Source organism: Gossypium arboreum, chromosome 2 (assembly GCF_025698485.1).
Source record: "Gossypium arboreum isolate Shixiya-1 chromosome 2, ASM2569848v2, whole genome shotgun sequence".
In the NCBI taxonomy this organism is placed as follows: domain Eukaryota; kingdom Viridiplantae; phylum Streptophyta; class Magnoliopsida; order Malvales; family Malvaceae; genus Gossypium; species Gossypium arboreum.
The window spans coordinates 21,590,209-21,606,563 of NC_069071.1; the positions used below are offsets into that span (position 1 = coordinate 21,590,209).

At 34.8% G+C, this 16,355-nt stretch overlaps 1 pseudogene; it reads right to left on the minus strand.

Annotated features, from left to right (window-relative positions):
* Nucleotides 1–1,358: 1,358 nt before the first annotated feature.
* LOC128284248 (amino acid transporter AVT6E-like) lies at nt 1,359–4,190 on the minus strand (annotated as a pseudogene).
* Between the last annotated feature and the right edge of the window lie 12,165 nt (nt 4,191–16,355).

Genomic DNA, 16,355 nt, shown 5'->3' on the forward strand with positions numbered 1-16,355 from the left:
GGACAAGCAAGCTACATATATGGTAATAAAATTAATTCATACTTAAGTTGAATCAAATAATACTTAAGTTGAACCAAAATATAAAAACTTATTCATACTTATTCATACTTCAAATAATAATTAATAATACTATTTTGATAAAAATTAGTTATAACAAAATTTTAAAGACATTTAAAAATATTAAATATTAAAATCAAACATGTTTAATATAACAAAATAGTAATTTGAATATAATAATATCAAGAAAGAATCTTAGTTTAATTTTTATAAGTAAATTGGAAATAAATTAAGGTTATATAAATATTCAATAGCGATAGAACTTTTTCAATCCTTTTTGAATTTTTAAGATTCATCATACGTGGCGTTGTTACACCTAGGGAGGATCCAGTATGTCTTGCAGCTCGATACTTTGAATCTTTAAAATATTTAAAACGTACCTTAATAAAACGTACCTCGTCTACTCCACTCTCACCAAACAAACAGAGGTGGAGTCCAAAAGTAATATTTGTTAAGTAATTTAAAGTGAAAATGCATAGAAATAAGGAAAAAAATTAGCAACTAAACGGCTCAGACGTACCTAGAACAAATGTCAATGGTCATGGTGTATTTAGTTGCACCAAATATTATTTCGGTGCTCGATAGTACCTAGAATAGATGTAAGATTATAAGAGTAGCACCAAATATATTTCAGTTTAAGAAAATATAAAACTTTATCTATATCAGTACCAAATTTTAATTCAAGATTAAATGGCGACTTCAGTTGAACCAATACTTGCGGGAGGAGCAGAAGCGATAAATGAAGTCAGTACACCTCAAAAAATCGCAAAACGCACATCTTTTCAAACCATTTCTGCAAAAAAATACAAAATCTTTTATGAGCATACAAATGACTTCCATCTCTGCAAAAAAAATTGTAAATACAAGGCACATAACACAATTAGCAAATCCAGTTAGCTGTTTCTTCAAACCTTGACTTTCCTAAAGTGCCCAAATCGAACACATTATCCTACATCTGAAAATAGGTTTCAGAATAAGTACAAGCAAATACTAGCATGCTCATTCCCACTCACACATGAATCAGAGCATCATAGGAAATAATATCAATATTCTAAAGACAGAAAGCAAAAGAAAAAACTCCAATACTAACAATTTCGTTTAAGGACAACAGCCACCTCTTGTTCTCTTGACTCTCATCAAGAATTTTCAGCATGGCAGGCAATTCTCTTCTTTTTGTTTCATTACCAACATTTCAGTAACATTTTTTATAAAATTTCACAACCATCATTTTTATTAAGTTCTAGGTTTGGTGAACAAAAACTTTATAATGAAAAAGAAATTTTAGAACTTTTGACTTTGTCTCACAGAGCACATCCTTTTTGGTAGTATGGAGGGTATGAAACTAAAAAGAATCCAACAGGAAACAAGTGAGGATAAAATGATTCACATAGAACTAGACATGAACAGGTTAACAACCCAATGTGTAGGTTCCCAAAAGACCATGAAAAATTACTCTCGCAAGCAAGTAAAGTGTCTTTTTCTTGCATGCTAAAATTCTTTTATTTGATTCAAAATGCATGAAAAGGAAAAATCAATATTAGGCTAGACTCTATAGACAGCCGAGGAGAAAATTAGAAAGAATCTTCACATAATTTCAAGAATGGTGAAATAGAACATAATGTCAATAAAACTGTAAATTCATTTAAACTTGGTTTTACTGCAGAGATTGAAAAACCAAACAACAACCCAGTAAGCTCAAAACTCAAAAGGTCCCATTCCAGGATGCAGAACAGTAAATGTAGTTTTTAACATTCAGTACCAGGCAAATAAATGCAGAACTACCCCAGGACAATTCCAATTCAAACAATAAAAAATAATAAACAAATGGATAAGAAAGCAGTCAAAGCACAGCTAATTTCTTCACATAACTGAAAGAAAATGAATAGAGGAATTCAACAATATAAAACGTGAGCAACAAGACAACAATAAACTCTTAAATCAATCTAAGTCCACACTAAACACATAAGTTGGATAGAAACATGAAAACAGACCAAAAGAACATCTAAATAACCAAAATATAACAATTTTATTATATAAAATGTGAGCAACAAGACAGCATTAAACTCTTAAATCAATCTAAGTCCACACTAGTTGGATAGAAACATGAAAACAGACCAAAAGAACATCTAAATAACCAAAATGTAATCACCATTATTATGTAAACATGAAAATGCACAGATTGAAACAAACCAACTTTGCATGTGCAGAATCATACTCCACAAAACTCATAAACATTAACTTCTCCTAACCAGAATACCAACTTTATGTTTACAGAGGCCTTGATGGAAACTAACATAATTGTTGATATATAACTTATCTAATAAGAATCACAGAATATGCAGAAAGTACCTGAGTATTTAGTATCAAGAGAACCATGTATTTAAAGGAAAAAAGCTAGAAATTGATCAATGTATGCAAAACTTGGTCTATATTTCAAAACTGGAATAAAGCTTTCATCTAGTACCAAATACATACATATATAGAGACACAAACACACAGGCATACATTTTCCATTACCTAAATCTGTTTCTTGAAAATAAAAGATAAGTAAGCTTCTACAGGAAACTTAACAAAGGAAGCCAAATCGAGACAAAACACAAAAAAGAGTGGATGAAATAAGCTTAAAAATTTAGGAATGTAATTAAAATGTTAATTAAACGTTAGGAAAAACATTAAAAATTTAGGAATGTAATTAAATGTTAATTAAACATTGAAAACATAAAAGGAAAAACATGTTGAAAGAAACATAAATGTTAGGAAAAACATGTTACCTTGATTGAAATGGAAATGTTTTCTTGAGGGTTTATTTAGATATGCTTGGGATTGATCTCTAATAATGTCGAGAGACTTCCCTACTCATTGCATTTGAAGAACAAAAGTCTGTTTCTGGTCGACAAAACAATCAAATGAGTTCTAAAAATAAACAACATTTAATGATTGGTATAATATTAATTATATTGCATAATAACAGGTGGGAATAAACAAATAAAATGATTAAAAAAAACAGCCAGCAATTTGGTATAACATTAACAGGAGAAATAGGACCAAGCTCAATACCATTAAAAGATAGTAAGTTACATTGTATACATATTAAAAGACAGTAAGCTATTGTTGCTCCAGTAAATTTGAAAGCTGTCCATATATTTGGGATCATAGTAGATCCAATATATATAAGCACTAACAATATTACTGTTAATGCCAAAGACCTTTTTTTACTCTCCGTGAGAGGAGCTGATCCCTCAAACACCAAGTTATCCACAGTTTGCCGTAGAGAAAAGTGAATAACAGGAAAAACCAGAACCAAATGAAGAGCAAATATAATTCAAAGCAGTGCTAAAACGAATTCCCAAATTCCTATCAAAATTGGTCAAAACATCACCTTCGAGCTCATTGTATATAGGTTGAACATTGAAATGGCAAACATATGCATTAGTCATAATAGGGATAACTACTAGTAAATCCAAAATTGCCATTTTCGATCCAAAATCTGGACTCCTCCTTGGAGCCTCTATCTTCCCTTCAATAAGCTTAATGAATGCAACAGCAAAGCAAACCATAACGAAAACAACAGCGAGAGCTACCAAAGCAGCCGAAGTCATGCTCAATGAATCAATCCTATCTAACACGCAAAGTGGAGCAAGAAAAACAACCATAACAACCAAAACCAATCACTTCCTATGATCCCTAAAACCAGTCCTAACCACTGATCGAGAACCCCAATATGACGAACCGAACCAGACATAACATCACCCAGACATTACGAACCGAACCAGTCCTAACCACTGATCGAGAATCCCTAAAAAAAGCCCCAGAACCTTCATAGTAGCAGGTAAAGCCATGATTCCAGCACCAATAATTGTGGTGGTTCAGTTAAAAATAGCACCAGAAAAACCAGACCCGATATTGGATTTACTTAAAACAAGGGTATAATCATCAAGATCAACATCAACATCAGTATCAACATCATCATCATCATTAAGATCATCAAAATCATCAATAACCTTGGGATGATTTACCCGGTTCCCATCATCAGAGAGGAGCGATTTTTGTTGGGATCTAAAGTTGTGGTGTTCATTATGCTTTTGTAATTCTACAAATGAGCCTTTGGGTATAGCTGAATAATTACTATCCATTCTAGATCAAAGAAATGCTTAAGAAGCTTGAAACTTTGTGAAGATCTCTCAGAAAAAAATCGAATGTAACGATTAAAAAACTTACAAAGAATTGGGAGGAATTGAATTGAATGGAATGGATTTTGAAAGGGTCAAGAAAAAGCAGCAATTCCGTGGTGGGGCAATGTTTTTGGATGCTTTATTGGAAGGAGAGAGATAAAGAGCAATATGTTTGGAAATAAAGGAAAAGTTTTCCAGTGCTGGCATTGGAGGATATAATTAAAAGCCAAAGCAACATGGCCAGAGCATAATCACTCCCAGACTACTATAGCAACTGAACAAATCAGAGCAGAGGTAATGTGCTAAAAACGAGTTGCAAGTTCTCCATGAATAACATTTAATTACACAAATGACAGACAAGTCTACAAGAGAAGAAGACGTAAGAAAATTCCAGCATACACTACATATCAAGAAAGGAAGTGGTTGTTCAAAATAGCAAGTTCAGTCAATTAAGCTTAATTCCAAAAATAAAAAATAAAAGCCAAGTAATACTGAAGAACTACACATTAATCTAAAGGGGACTAAAAAACTAACCATTTCAAACCCATGAAGCATCTGACCGTCGACGAGAGGAAAGGGAAAATAGTAAGGGATTTCGGGAATGGGGGAACAGATTAAGGGAAAAAAAGGGGACTTGGGGAAAATGTTAGGGATTTCGGGTTTGGGGAATTAGGGGATGATTTGGGGAAAAAGAAAGAGGTGTTTGTTTTAGGGATTTGGGGAAGGAAGACGAGATTGGGAAATGACTTAGCAAAAAAATGAAACCGATTTCGGGTAAAGGGCATAACCCTCAGGAGAGAAAAAACGAGACCGTTTCAAATAAGAAAAATTTGTGGCGTTTTCAGCAACGCGTCGCTAATAAGACCTTTTGCGGCATTTTCAGCAAAGCGCCAGTAACACCTATTTTATCTACACTATAAAACGACACCGTTCTAATACGCATTGTGGCGTTTATTATAGAAATGCCGCTAAAGCCACTACTATTCAGAGGAAATGACGCCATTTTACTCTAATGTATAATGAAATTTAGTGGCGTTTTCTAAAAAAACACCGCTATTTTCTATCTTTTGCGGCGTTTTATGTATAAACTCCACTAATACCTGAATATTTTATAGAAATTGATCAAAATTTAAAACTATATGTTTAGAATTTCTTTTAAATTATATATAAACCCTAAAACCCTAACTATAGTTGAAACTTTAATTTTGATTTAATACACATTTTAAAATACATATTATGTATGCATATAAATTATTAATTAAATAAAAACATGATGTTTTTTATTATATCAATAACGTGTAAATATTTTACAAGATCTAGATCAAATTACAGTTCATGTACACAATTGCACACTAAACCACTTTTCATATATATATTTATATATATTTTAAAATAATATTTTATATATATTTATCTTATATACATTTATCTTCTAAATTAAAATCCAAAATTATACTCTAAATTTAAAACCCTAAACCTGATACTCTAAATCCTAAACCTTAGACCACAAACACAAAACCCCTCACCCCAAACTTTCAACCCCAAAACCATTTGGTAACCCCTAAACCAACCATAACTCCTAGACCATAAAGCCTAAACTATAAAGTACTCTAAAAAACTGTTAACCCTAAACCATAATAAATATATTTTTGGAAATTCGTGTGGCCAATGTTAGTGTAGTACAAATTAAAACACATATATATTATATATATATATATGTTTATATTCTTATATTAAATAATATTATGAGTATGTATATACAAAATAACATGAATCTTAGTAAAATCCAAATGTTCTTCGATTAATTTCTAGCTAATAGTATCATTTCCTTAAACCCTTAACCTAAACTTAATTTTTAACATATTTTATTTCAGACATTCTATTTAATCTAAATATATTTCAACAAAAAATAGATAATTAAAAATACACAATAGCATTATTATTTATACAAAGTTACATAACTTTAATAAAACAATTAATTCTCTATTGGAACACTCTAGTTATAATGTCCACTCAGAAGATATTTCTATGTTATATAAGCTTGAAATTTATACATAGTTCAACAAATACTAATTCCACATTCAAAATCACCCTTTCGAATAGCATCCCAAGTAAGAATCTGGAAAGGAAATTATCTCTTAAGAAGTTAATAATTGTCCCATTCTAAACTTTAACCCTAACCTTTAAACCCTAAATCATAATCCATAAACCCCGAATTCATCCTAAACCTTCAAATACTAGTTAACTCCTAAACCTTAAACCATAGTTAACGATCATAATTAAACCTGCTTAAAACATATATCTTAAACCATAAACCTTAAACTATAATGATAATTAATTCAATATTTTAAATTCAATACTATCTCTTTTATGATTATATAAGAAAATATTTAATATATTGTATAATCATAAATTTTAATAATTATTATTTTAGAGGTTAGAGATTAGTGTTTATGATTCTTTTTGAGGTTTAGGGGTTATGGGATTTTTAGCGGCGTTTTACCTAAAGCGCCGCTAATGCTCTGGTTTTTAGCGGCGTTTTACCAAAAGCGCTGCTAATGCTCTGGTTTTTAGCGGCGTTTTACAGAAAGGGCCGCTAATTCTCTGGTTTTTAGCGGCGTTTTACCTAAAGCGCCGCTAATGCTCTGGTTTTTAACGGCGTTTTACCGAAAGCACCGCTAATGCTCTGGTTTTTAGCGGCGTTTTACCGAAAGCGCCGCTAATGCCCTTTTTTAGCGGCGTTTTAGTAAAAAACGCAGCTGTTGTTCTGTTTTAACCGGCGTTTTTTAATAAAACACCACTAAAAACGCCGCTAAAGCCCTATTTTCCTGTAGTGGTATATCCATTTTTTTTCCATGAAAATATAATGGTCTAATTACCATTTACGAACCTCTACTTCAATTATGCACTTCAATTTAATCCCTTAGCATTTAGAACTCATATTTATCAACTTTTACAATTAAGCCTTAATATGTAAATTAGACATGCAATCACTAAAATTTCTTATCAGTATTCTAACACATGCATCTAATCACTCGATAAATTATAAAATTAATCGCAATAAACTTTTCTATCTCGAATTCATGGTTTCACAACCATTGTTTCGTTTAGGCCCTATTTCGGGATGTTACAACAGTGGTTTCAGAACCACAAATTCGAGATTAGAAAATTATTTTAATAATATTTTTGGTGTTTATAACATGTGAGTATATATGTGTGAAATTTTTGTGAAATAATTTTATCGATGCTTATTTTAAGAAAATGACTAAATTGCGTAAAATGCAAAAGTTGCATTCTACTTATTAAAGGTGTCAAATAGCTATGGTTTATTAAAGTAAGGGTCCTTGCATGGCAATTATACCATTAATATTGATGGTGGACAATGATGGACATGTAGTAAGTAAATTTTAATGTTATATGCCAAGGGTAAAATGGTAATTTGGTTTTTAAGTTAATAAAAATTAAAAGAAAACAAATGATGTTCATTTGTTCATCTTTATTGACTGAAAATAGAGAAAAGAAAGAAGCCATTGAAGCTTTAGGTATTCGGCACTTGCATGTTTTAATAGGTAAGTGAATTTTGATCAGTTTTTGATGATTTTTATGTTTTTGTGATCGTTGCTTTGAGTACTAGCTAGCCCGAGCCCTAATTTTTGAATTTGTTGGTGATTTTGTAAAATACCATTGATGATTCCATGAGTTTTGTGATAGTTGATGATGAAAAATGATAGATAAATGGTAGATAAATGATAGATTTGCATGTTTTATCAAGTGATTTTTGAAGAAAATACAAGTTAGGGATTAAACTATGAATTTTGTAAATTGGGTGGTTGAAATGTGAAATAAATGATAATTATGGGCTGTTAAGGACTCATGTGAAATTCGGCTAGCATGTATTTGGATTAAATTATGTGAATTTTGTGTAATTGTGATATTGGGACTAAAATATTAAAATGTAAAAGTTTAGGGGCTAAAATGCAAAAATGCCCATATGTATATTTTGGAACTAAATTGAATGAGTTGGTGATTAAATGGGTTAATTTTGAATACATATAGATCAAGAAAGAAAGAATTCAGATGTAGATCGGGGGAAAGTAAGGTTATCGAGTAATCGATCCGATTCGTCAATTCTGAATACTAGGTAAGTTTGTATGTGGTAATTTCATTATAGATGTATATTAAATGCTTTAATATTTCATAACTGGGATTATGAGATTACGTATAATGTTGAATAGTGAAAACGACTCTACGAATGCATTCGATGATAGAAAAAAAAGTGTGAAAGCTTGGTTGAACATTAAGAATAGAATTGGATACTTGTGAAATGTTATAAGTTGACATACCAATTTGGCTTCGAGCCATGGTATAGGTACTCCGAGATAAGTTACCTTGATTTCGCTATGGGCCATGGTATAGGTACTTATTGATCGTGATACTTGAGTATCTGATTTCTATTCCAAATGGTTCAACATGTAAAAGAGTGACGTAGTTGAGAAAGAGGTTAGTACGAGGCGGTACAGGTACGTACAGAACCTATTCGAGTATTACATTGAGAAATTTCAATGAGATGGTATTTGATCATGTATTGAGATATGATAAAGGTTTGTGGTTAATGAGATTTTAATTTGGTAATGTGAAAATAGTTAAATTACATTTATTTGATGAATTGAGTTAATCACTTACGAACTTACTAAGCTATGAAGCTTACTGTGTGTTATTGTCTATGTTTTATAGATAATCAAAGCTAGCTCAGACTCGAGAATAATTAGGAAACATCATCACACTATCGATCACTTTGTGGGTACTTTTGAAGCCTTGTAAATATAGTTGATGGCATGTATAGGCTAGTGTCATCTTAGTATGTTTTGAGTTATGATATTAGCCATTAGATTTGGTTTGTAAATGTTGGTGTGTGTTTGGCCATATAAGTTGGCTTGTGAATGATGGTAATATTGAATGTGAATTTGGCTTATGATATGTGTTCATATAAGTGTTTATGGTATATATATATTTAGCTATGTGATTGGCAAGTTTATTTTGGAATTTGAGATGGTTTTGGTGATTATGAGATTGGTTGTTTATCAATGGCATGTTTTGGTAATGGATAGAAATGGTGAAATGGTATGCTTGAAATATTGGATTTGGTATATTGTGTATTGATTGATGAGTTTTGATTGCATATTTGTGACTTAAATTGGTACCATATGAGCTTATGTAGGTATATGCAAAAAGGGTGGCAAAATGGCTTTGTAAATGGCCTATTTTTGTCCATACGGGCAGAGACACGGGCGTGTGTCTCAGTCGTATGTGACCACGGTCATGCTACACGGCTGTGTGTCCCTTGGGGTACCCTTTCGAATTACACGATCATGCTACACGGCTGTGTGTCCCCTGGGTACCCTTTCGAATTAAGTCAGTATACCCTACAGGTTTGGCACGGTCTAGACACACGGGTGTGTCTACTGGCCATGTGTGGCATACGGACTGGCACATGGGCGTGTGGTTGACTGTGTGATCCAATTTAGTAACCCCTCTAGATTTCACACGGCCTAGCACGTGGGCGTGTCCTTAGCCATGTGGTGCAAGTCAGAATGTATGCTTTGTTTTCACACGGTCTGCGAGATAGGCGTGTTTGGTGGCCGTGTGCCTGTTCACACGAGTTAGGGTTCTTTGGCTAAATCACAGCATTGAGGAGGCTATGTGGGAACCCGAAGAGGCGATGCAACAACAATACCGTCATCTTTCTGATTAGGTAAATTTCGAGGCCAAAATTTTCTTTTAGGGGTTAGATTTGTAACGCTCCAAAATCCTAAGTATTTATTTTTGTATGGTTGTGACACAAATGCATGTCTGCTTTAGAGGTTAAGTGTTTTGGGAGGAGTCTAAGAAGTCTTGGGTTCAAGCCTTGGCTTGTGTAAAAATTTTGTTTTAAGTGGATAAACCCCTGTCTCTAGGCAATAGGCTTTTAAATAAAAGTGGGTAAAACATGTCTGAATGGGCCTGCTAGTCTGCTAGTCTAAGGGATAGTGGTGTGGCATTGTTATTGAAGGTCTTGGGTTCAAGTCCTTCTATGCGCAAAGATGTTTTATTTTGCTGCTAGTGTCGTGGGAGTATTCTAGCTTAGCCGAAACTCTGGTTTGGGGGGAGTTCAAAGTAGATGGTTCAGAGATTGGAGGAGAGTTTCAAGGAGTGGATCAAGGGATTGGTGGTCAGTTTTAGTGATTTGGTGAGGAAAATAAGGGATTTTGAAAGGAGTGGGAGAGTTAGTGCCGAATGTAAACTCTTGCTTCTCAGAATTCGGCTTTGGTTGCTTTCTCTCCTCATTTTCAATTCCTATCAATTGCTTTCGGGTTTTTTTCACTCTTTGTGTTGGTAGCCGAATATTGCTATTGACCATTCGGGTACTTTTGTGTTGGCCTATTTTGGTTTTGCTCTTCACTACAGTGCCTTTACTGATCGGTTTTCTTTTCTTCCTCTACTCCTCTAGCAGCCATTCTCTCAGTTTTCTGTGCTTTTGCCGAATCTTCATTCTCCCCCTCCCTTAATCGGTTTTGTTTTGGCCGATTCTCTACTATTCTCCCTCTCTCAAGCTTTGGTCGAATATTCACTTTTCCCTCTTCTCTTTCTCCCAATTTGGCCGAATACCCCATCTCTCCTCCTCCTATTCTTTCTGTTTCGCCATTGTCATTTGATCAATCGGTTTGTGTATACGATTGCTTTCCCTTTCTTTTTTCTCTCTCTCTGCTGGGCTAGTCTTGTATCTAACATCTTCTTTTACTGCCAATTTACTAGGATTGTATTGGTGCTAGCCTTTGCCTCGTGGTATCATGTGATCGTTGAGGGTAGACTGATTGCTTCCTTTCCCTTACACTTGGGTGTCATTTTCGGTAAGTGGATAATCGTTTGGTTCAATTTGATCGTGTGAATAAATATTAACTAGAATTTGGTTATAATGCACTTAATTTCCAAGGAGCGTATAATCAACCTTTGTCAGCGGTTTAAGTGGACAGATCCATTTTAGCTCTATTAAGGTTGGAGTGCTCGAGAGTGGGGTGCGCACTTTTGCAAACAAGGTGTGTAACACAATCCCAACTTTGGAAACCGGCAAAAGCCGGAATAAGTGAACGACGACGCAGCACGGGCGTACGCTCGCTTGTGTTGTAGTTCATGTAACTAAACATGGTCGTATGATTGTCGAGGCCATCCATGAGAGATTTCATGGGCCGAGGCTGTTGTGGGCCATTTTAGGCCAAACTGGGTTGTGTGGGCCCCACTTAGGTAAACCACACGGATGTGTGGAGAATATTGGACCAGGTTGTGTAATCCATACAGCCAAGGCCATTCCTGGACTATGTGGGCCACACGGGCGTGTGGGCCTACATTATGGGCCTTGGGCCCATTTTTACTGTTTGACTGTTAAGGTTGCACAGGTTACCCGAGACGACTGTGGACCAGCTATTGGGTCAGTAAGTGTACCTGGACCCCTAATCGATAAAATGACTATTATGCCCCTGTGTGATAAAATGACTATTATGCCCCTGAGTGATAAAATGACTATTATGCCCCTATGAGATGTATGATTATATTTGAGCATGTCACTTTAAACATATTGAATACACGTATGATATTATGACACGTCACGACATGATGTATGATATGTTGCATGGGGATGGGTTTATTGTGATTGGAGGAAGTATATCAGATCTTGGCAACTCTCATCAAGCAAGTCTTGTTTAGTCTTAAGAATCGGTACTACTTAGAGTGCAGGGATGGGTGGGTTGATTATATCCCCACATGGAGTGTATGGTTGGACGGAGATGGAGTGTAGAGGTTGGTTGGGTAGGATCTCTTGATTGCATATCATCTTTGTCTCATCACCGAGATGGGCTCTAACCCAAACCGACATCGACATCAGAATGGGCTAAGGCCCTAACTAATACTGAATCGTCACTAGATTGGGCTTAGGCCCAGACTGTATTTACTCACTGTTTGTTTATTTGATATGGGATTACACACTATGTTTTCATAACTTACCTATCTATTTATCTATACAGGTAATCTCTGGTCTTAGGCGAGTCGGTGCTGTGATGAACTCAAAGGTGGCCACACAACCGCACATACTTCCGTATTTAATTTTTAAATTATAAGTAATTTTATTTTGGGTATTTTTAATGTAATAAGGTCTCTTTGGATTTTATTTTCAATTTGGGATTTTAATTTACTTTGGTTATAACTGCTAGTATTAGGAAATCAAGTTTTTTTTATTAAAAAAAATAACGTTTTTTCAAAGTAAACGCAAGAACACAATTGATTCAGAAAGCTTCCGCTATAAAGTGATATCTTGACATTCAAAAAGTTTTCAAAGTAAATACCTTTTGATTGTGATGCAAGTTAAAAATGAATGACATGTTTTAAAATCATCAATACAATCACACAACGAACTTAAATTGGAAAGGGTTTTTCAATGATATCACACTTTGGGAAAAAACACTTCAATGTGACATTGCCAGATTCGGCCAGAACGTCCATGTAACACCCCGAACCTGAGACCGTCGCCGGAGTCGAACACGAGGTGTTAACAGACTTCAAACCACTTATTGAGAATTTTCCAGACAAGCTGCCAATCTGTGTACTAGTCGCTTCAAAAATCATAACTTGAGTTTTACAACTTGAAAATCAGTTTTGTAATTTTTCCCTGAAACTAGACTCATATGTCCATCTACATATTGTTTTCTAGAATTTTTGGTCGAGCCAATTAGTACAGTTTATTAGTTAAAGTCTCTCATGTTACAGGGGTCGACTACACTGACCTTCGTGCGTTACAACTAGAATAACTCCCTGTGTAGGGCTTCAATACTGATGCTGTTTGTTTCTATAGAAACTAGACTCAAAGAGGAATTTATACATATATGGTATGACTCCTAAATATATCTGGTTAATTTATAATGGATTTTCAAAGATGGAACAGGGAATCCAGAAACCGTTCTGGCCCTGTCTCACGAGATCTTGAATATCTCTTAAAATACAGCTCATATGGTCGTTTCGTTTCGTCCATATGAAAATAGACCCATCAAGCTTCGAGAACGTAATTTTTTTAGCAATAATTTCGCTTCTACTATTTTTAGTGATTTTTCAATCTCATATCACCGCTGCTGTCCGCAACAGTTACTGCAGTAGACTATGCCAATTTCATGAATCCTTCCTTAGCCTTACTAATCATCCATCATACATGACACAAATTATGGCCACCTTATCAAAATTAAGGTTTCTAAGACTCGTGGCTATGGATTCTAGCATCCCACTCAAACGACCACATAGGCCATTTTCACATGGCTTAAAGTTTACAACCCCAAAATTTAACAAAACAAAATAGCCCATACATGCCAAATGTTCTCCTAAGTCGACTAAGAAGACAATACCAAAATTGCTCACGGTGTGATGACTTCGTTGTGATTCTGAACACCCAAAAGGAGACGAGTCCAAGAAACCTAAAATGGGTGACAAGAAAACACCGAGTGAGTTTATAACTCAAGAAGTCATAAGCATTCCACAACCATTCATTAATAAAATTATCATAAAATGAAATAATGATACAAGGCCAAGTGTTCCAGCCATACCGAACTATACCATAGTTCCTTAGATCTTTCGGATCAATAACATACCAAGTCATACATTTACATTTCATATACTGTTCAATAGGATATTTGAGGCAATTTCCATACATCATTTCATTTCCGCAACAATCATGCAATCAAATGAACTTTCATCTATTCCACGATACCTTATTTACGGGAATGCAATTGAAATCATCACATAGATTTAAATCTTACCAACTCCACCCCGAGCATGAACATAGCATATATTAGCCATGAACTCAAGGTACTTACTCTTTCCGCTGTCCATACTCATCTCGATAAAGTCACGCCTCCATATAAATGTTCAATCGGAGATATGTGTAGAGTTTGCACACATAGTGCTTAATACTCAATCACGCACACTTAGTGCCATGTGATTCAAGCCCACACACATAGTGCCATATAGTCCAAACTCGCACACTTAGTGCCATACATTACAAGCTCGCACACTCAGTGCCAATCTCGTCACCGTACACATCTATTTCTCGCACACTTAGTGCCAAAGCAAACTTCCTACACATTTCACTATCTCTTTTACGTTCAACAATATCATCTTTTCATACACATACATTTGTATATATTTCATCTCATTAAACACAATTGCATAGATATTACACTCATTTAAGCAATATCAAATATATGCTTAATGACTTACCTTGTGTTGGGTAAAATAGTCCAAGTCGGCTACTTGATGACCTTCGTCTTTCCCTTGCTTGATTCTCCTTCTTTAACTCCTTGAGCTTAATCAATAAATCAACTAGTTTAACCATCTTGCTAAACATTCATAATTCAATTACACATGCATATGTATGTTTGTATATTCGCAACCATCCTCACTTATTACCCATTCAGGTCAACAATCTAAGCCAAGATAAGGCTTCAATATGGTTGCCTCTAACCGAATACATGCACACCAATTTCCCCTCATGTGGCGAATATGCATGTCCATGTTGAGGCCATTTATGCACTTATTACCACACAAAACAGCATACATTTTACTAACTAATACCTTTCCATATTGTAACTCAATACACATCTATCATTTCCTTCATAACCAAACATCATCATAAGTAAGTATATACCTTAAGATAGTATATACGTCATGCCAATACATCATGCTCAAACATATATACATATATGTATGCTAGAGCCGAATCTCAAGTTGATTGTAACTAAACATGAACATGATTTGAAACACAAATCTTACTCTCCATGCAAAGAGCATAAATCACACTTGGGGATGTACCATGGCCAATACATCACACACCATAATTTTGGTCATGATTACACAAAGAACTTAGTATATCATTCAAAAATGCTCAAAGAAAATCTAAGAGTCCTCAATCCACCATCACATGTATCATCATCAAGCTTCATATTTAACATGCAATGGCATTAACTCAAAATCCACCTTGGCCAAATACCATCCCCATGATATAACAAAGATTTGAACCATGGGTTAATAAGAACATCAAGTTAGCAACCAAAAACATGCATGAATCTCATGGCACAACATCAAACATACCTTAATCTTGATGCAAATATAGCCAAACCTCTTCCTAATCCTCTTCCAACCCAAGCATGAAGCAAAATTCCTCCCTTCCCCTCTAGTATTTTCGGTCAAGAGAGAATGAAATGGATGAGCAAAATTTTTTCTTTTCTTTTCTTCCATGTACTGCAATGGGGGGTTCACTCACACACATTTTTTTTCCTTTCTTTACTACCCATGCTTATTTGTTTATTATTTCCCTAATGCACCAACAAAACATGTTTCATGACATGTTTAGCCCATACTCCTTGTCATGGCCGGCCATCACTTGTAAAAGGGGGTATTTGACATGCAAGGCCATTGTTTTGCATGCATGCTTTAATTAGTCATCATACATTTCCCATCATACTTTCAAAGTTTTCTACTAGGTCCTTTCTAGTGAAATTCACATTTATAACTCTAAATTAAAGCATCAAAATGTCACACATGAGTTAACACATATTATAGGCATCAAAATAAATATCAAATTATTTTTATGCCTCGGTTTTGTGGTCCCGAAACCACATTCCGACTAGGGTCATTTTAAGGCTGTCACAACTCTCCCCCACTTAAGAAATTTTCGTCCCCAAAAATCTTACCGGTAAATAGGTTTGGGTAACGCTCTTTCATAGAGTCCTCGGGTTCCCAAGTAGCTTCTTCCATCCCGTGTTTGAGCCATAACACTTTTACTAACGGAACCCTTTTGTTTCGCAACTCCTTCACTTCACGAGCTAGGATACGAATCGATTCTTCTTCATAACTCATATCGGCTTGAATTTTAACCTCTGATGGACTAATTACGTGCCATGGATCAGATCTATAGCGTCGAAGCATTGAAACATGAAAGACGTCGTGAATCTTTTCAAGTTCGGGGGGGCAAAATCAAACGATATGCAACTGGGCCAACTCGTTCGGAGATTTCGTACGGTCCAATGAATCTCGGGCTCAACTTGCCCTTACGGC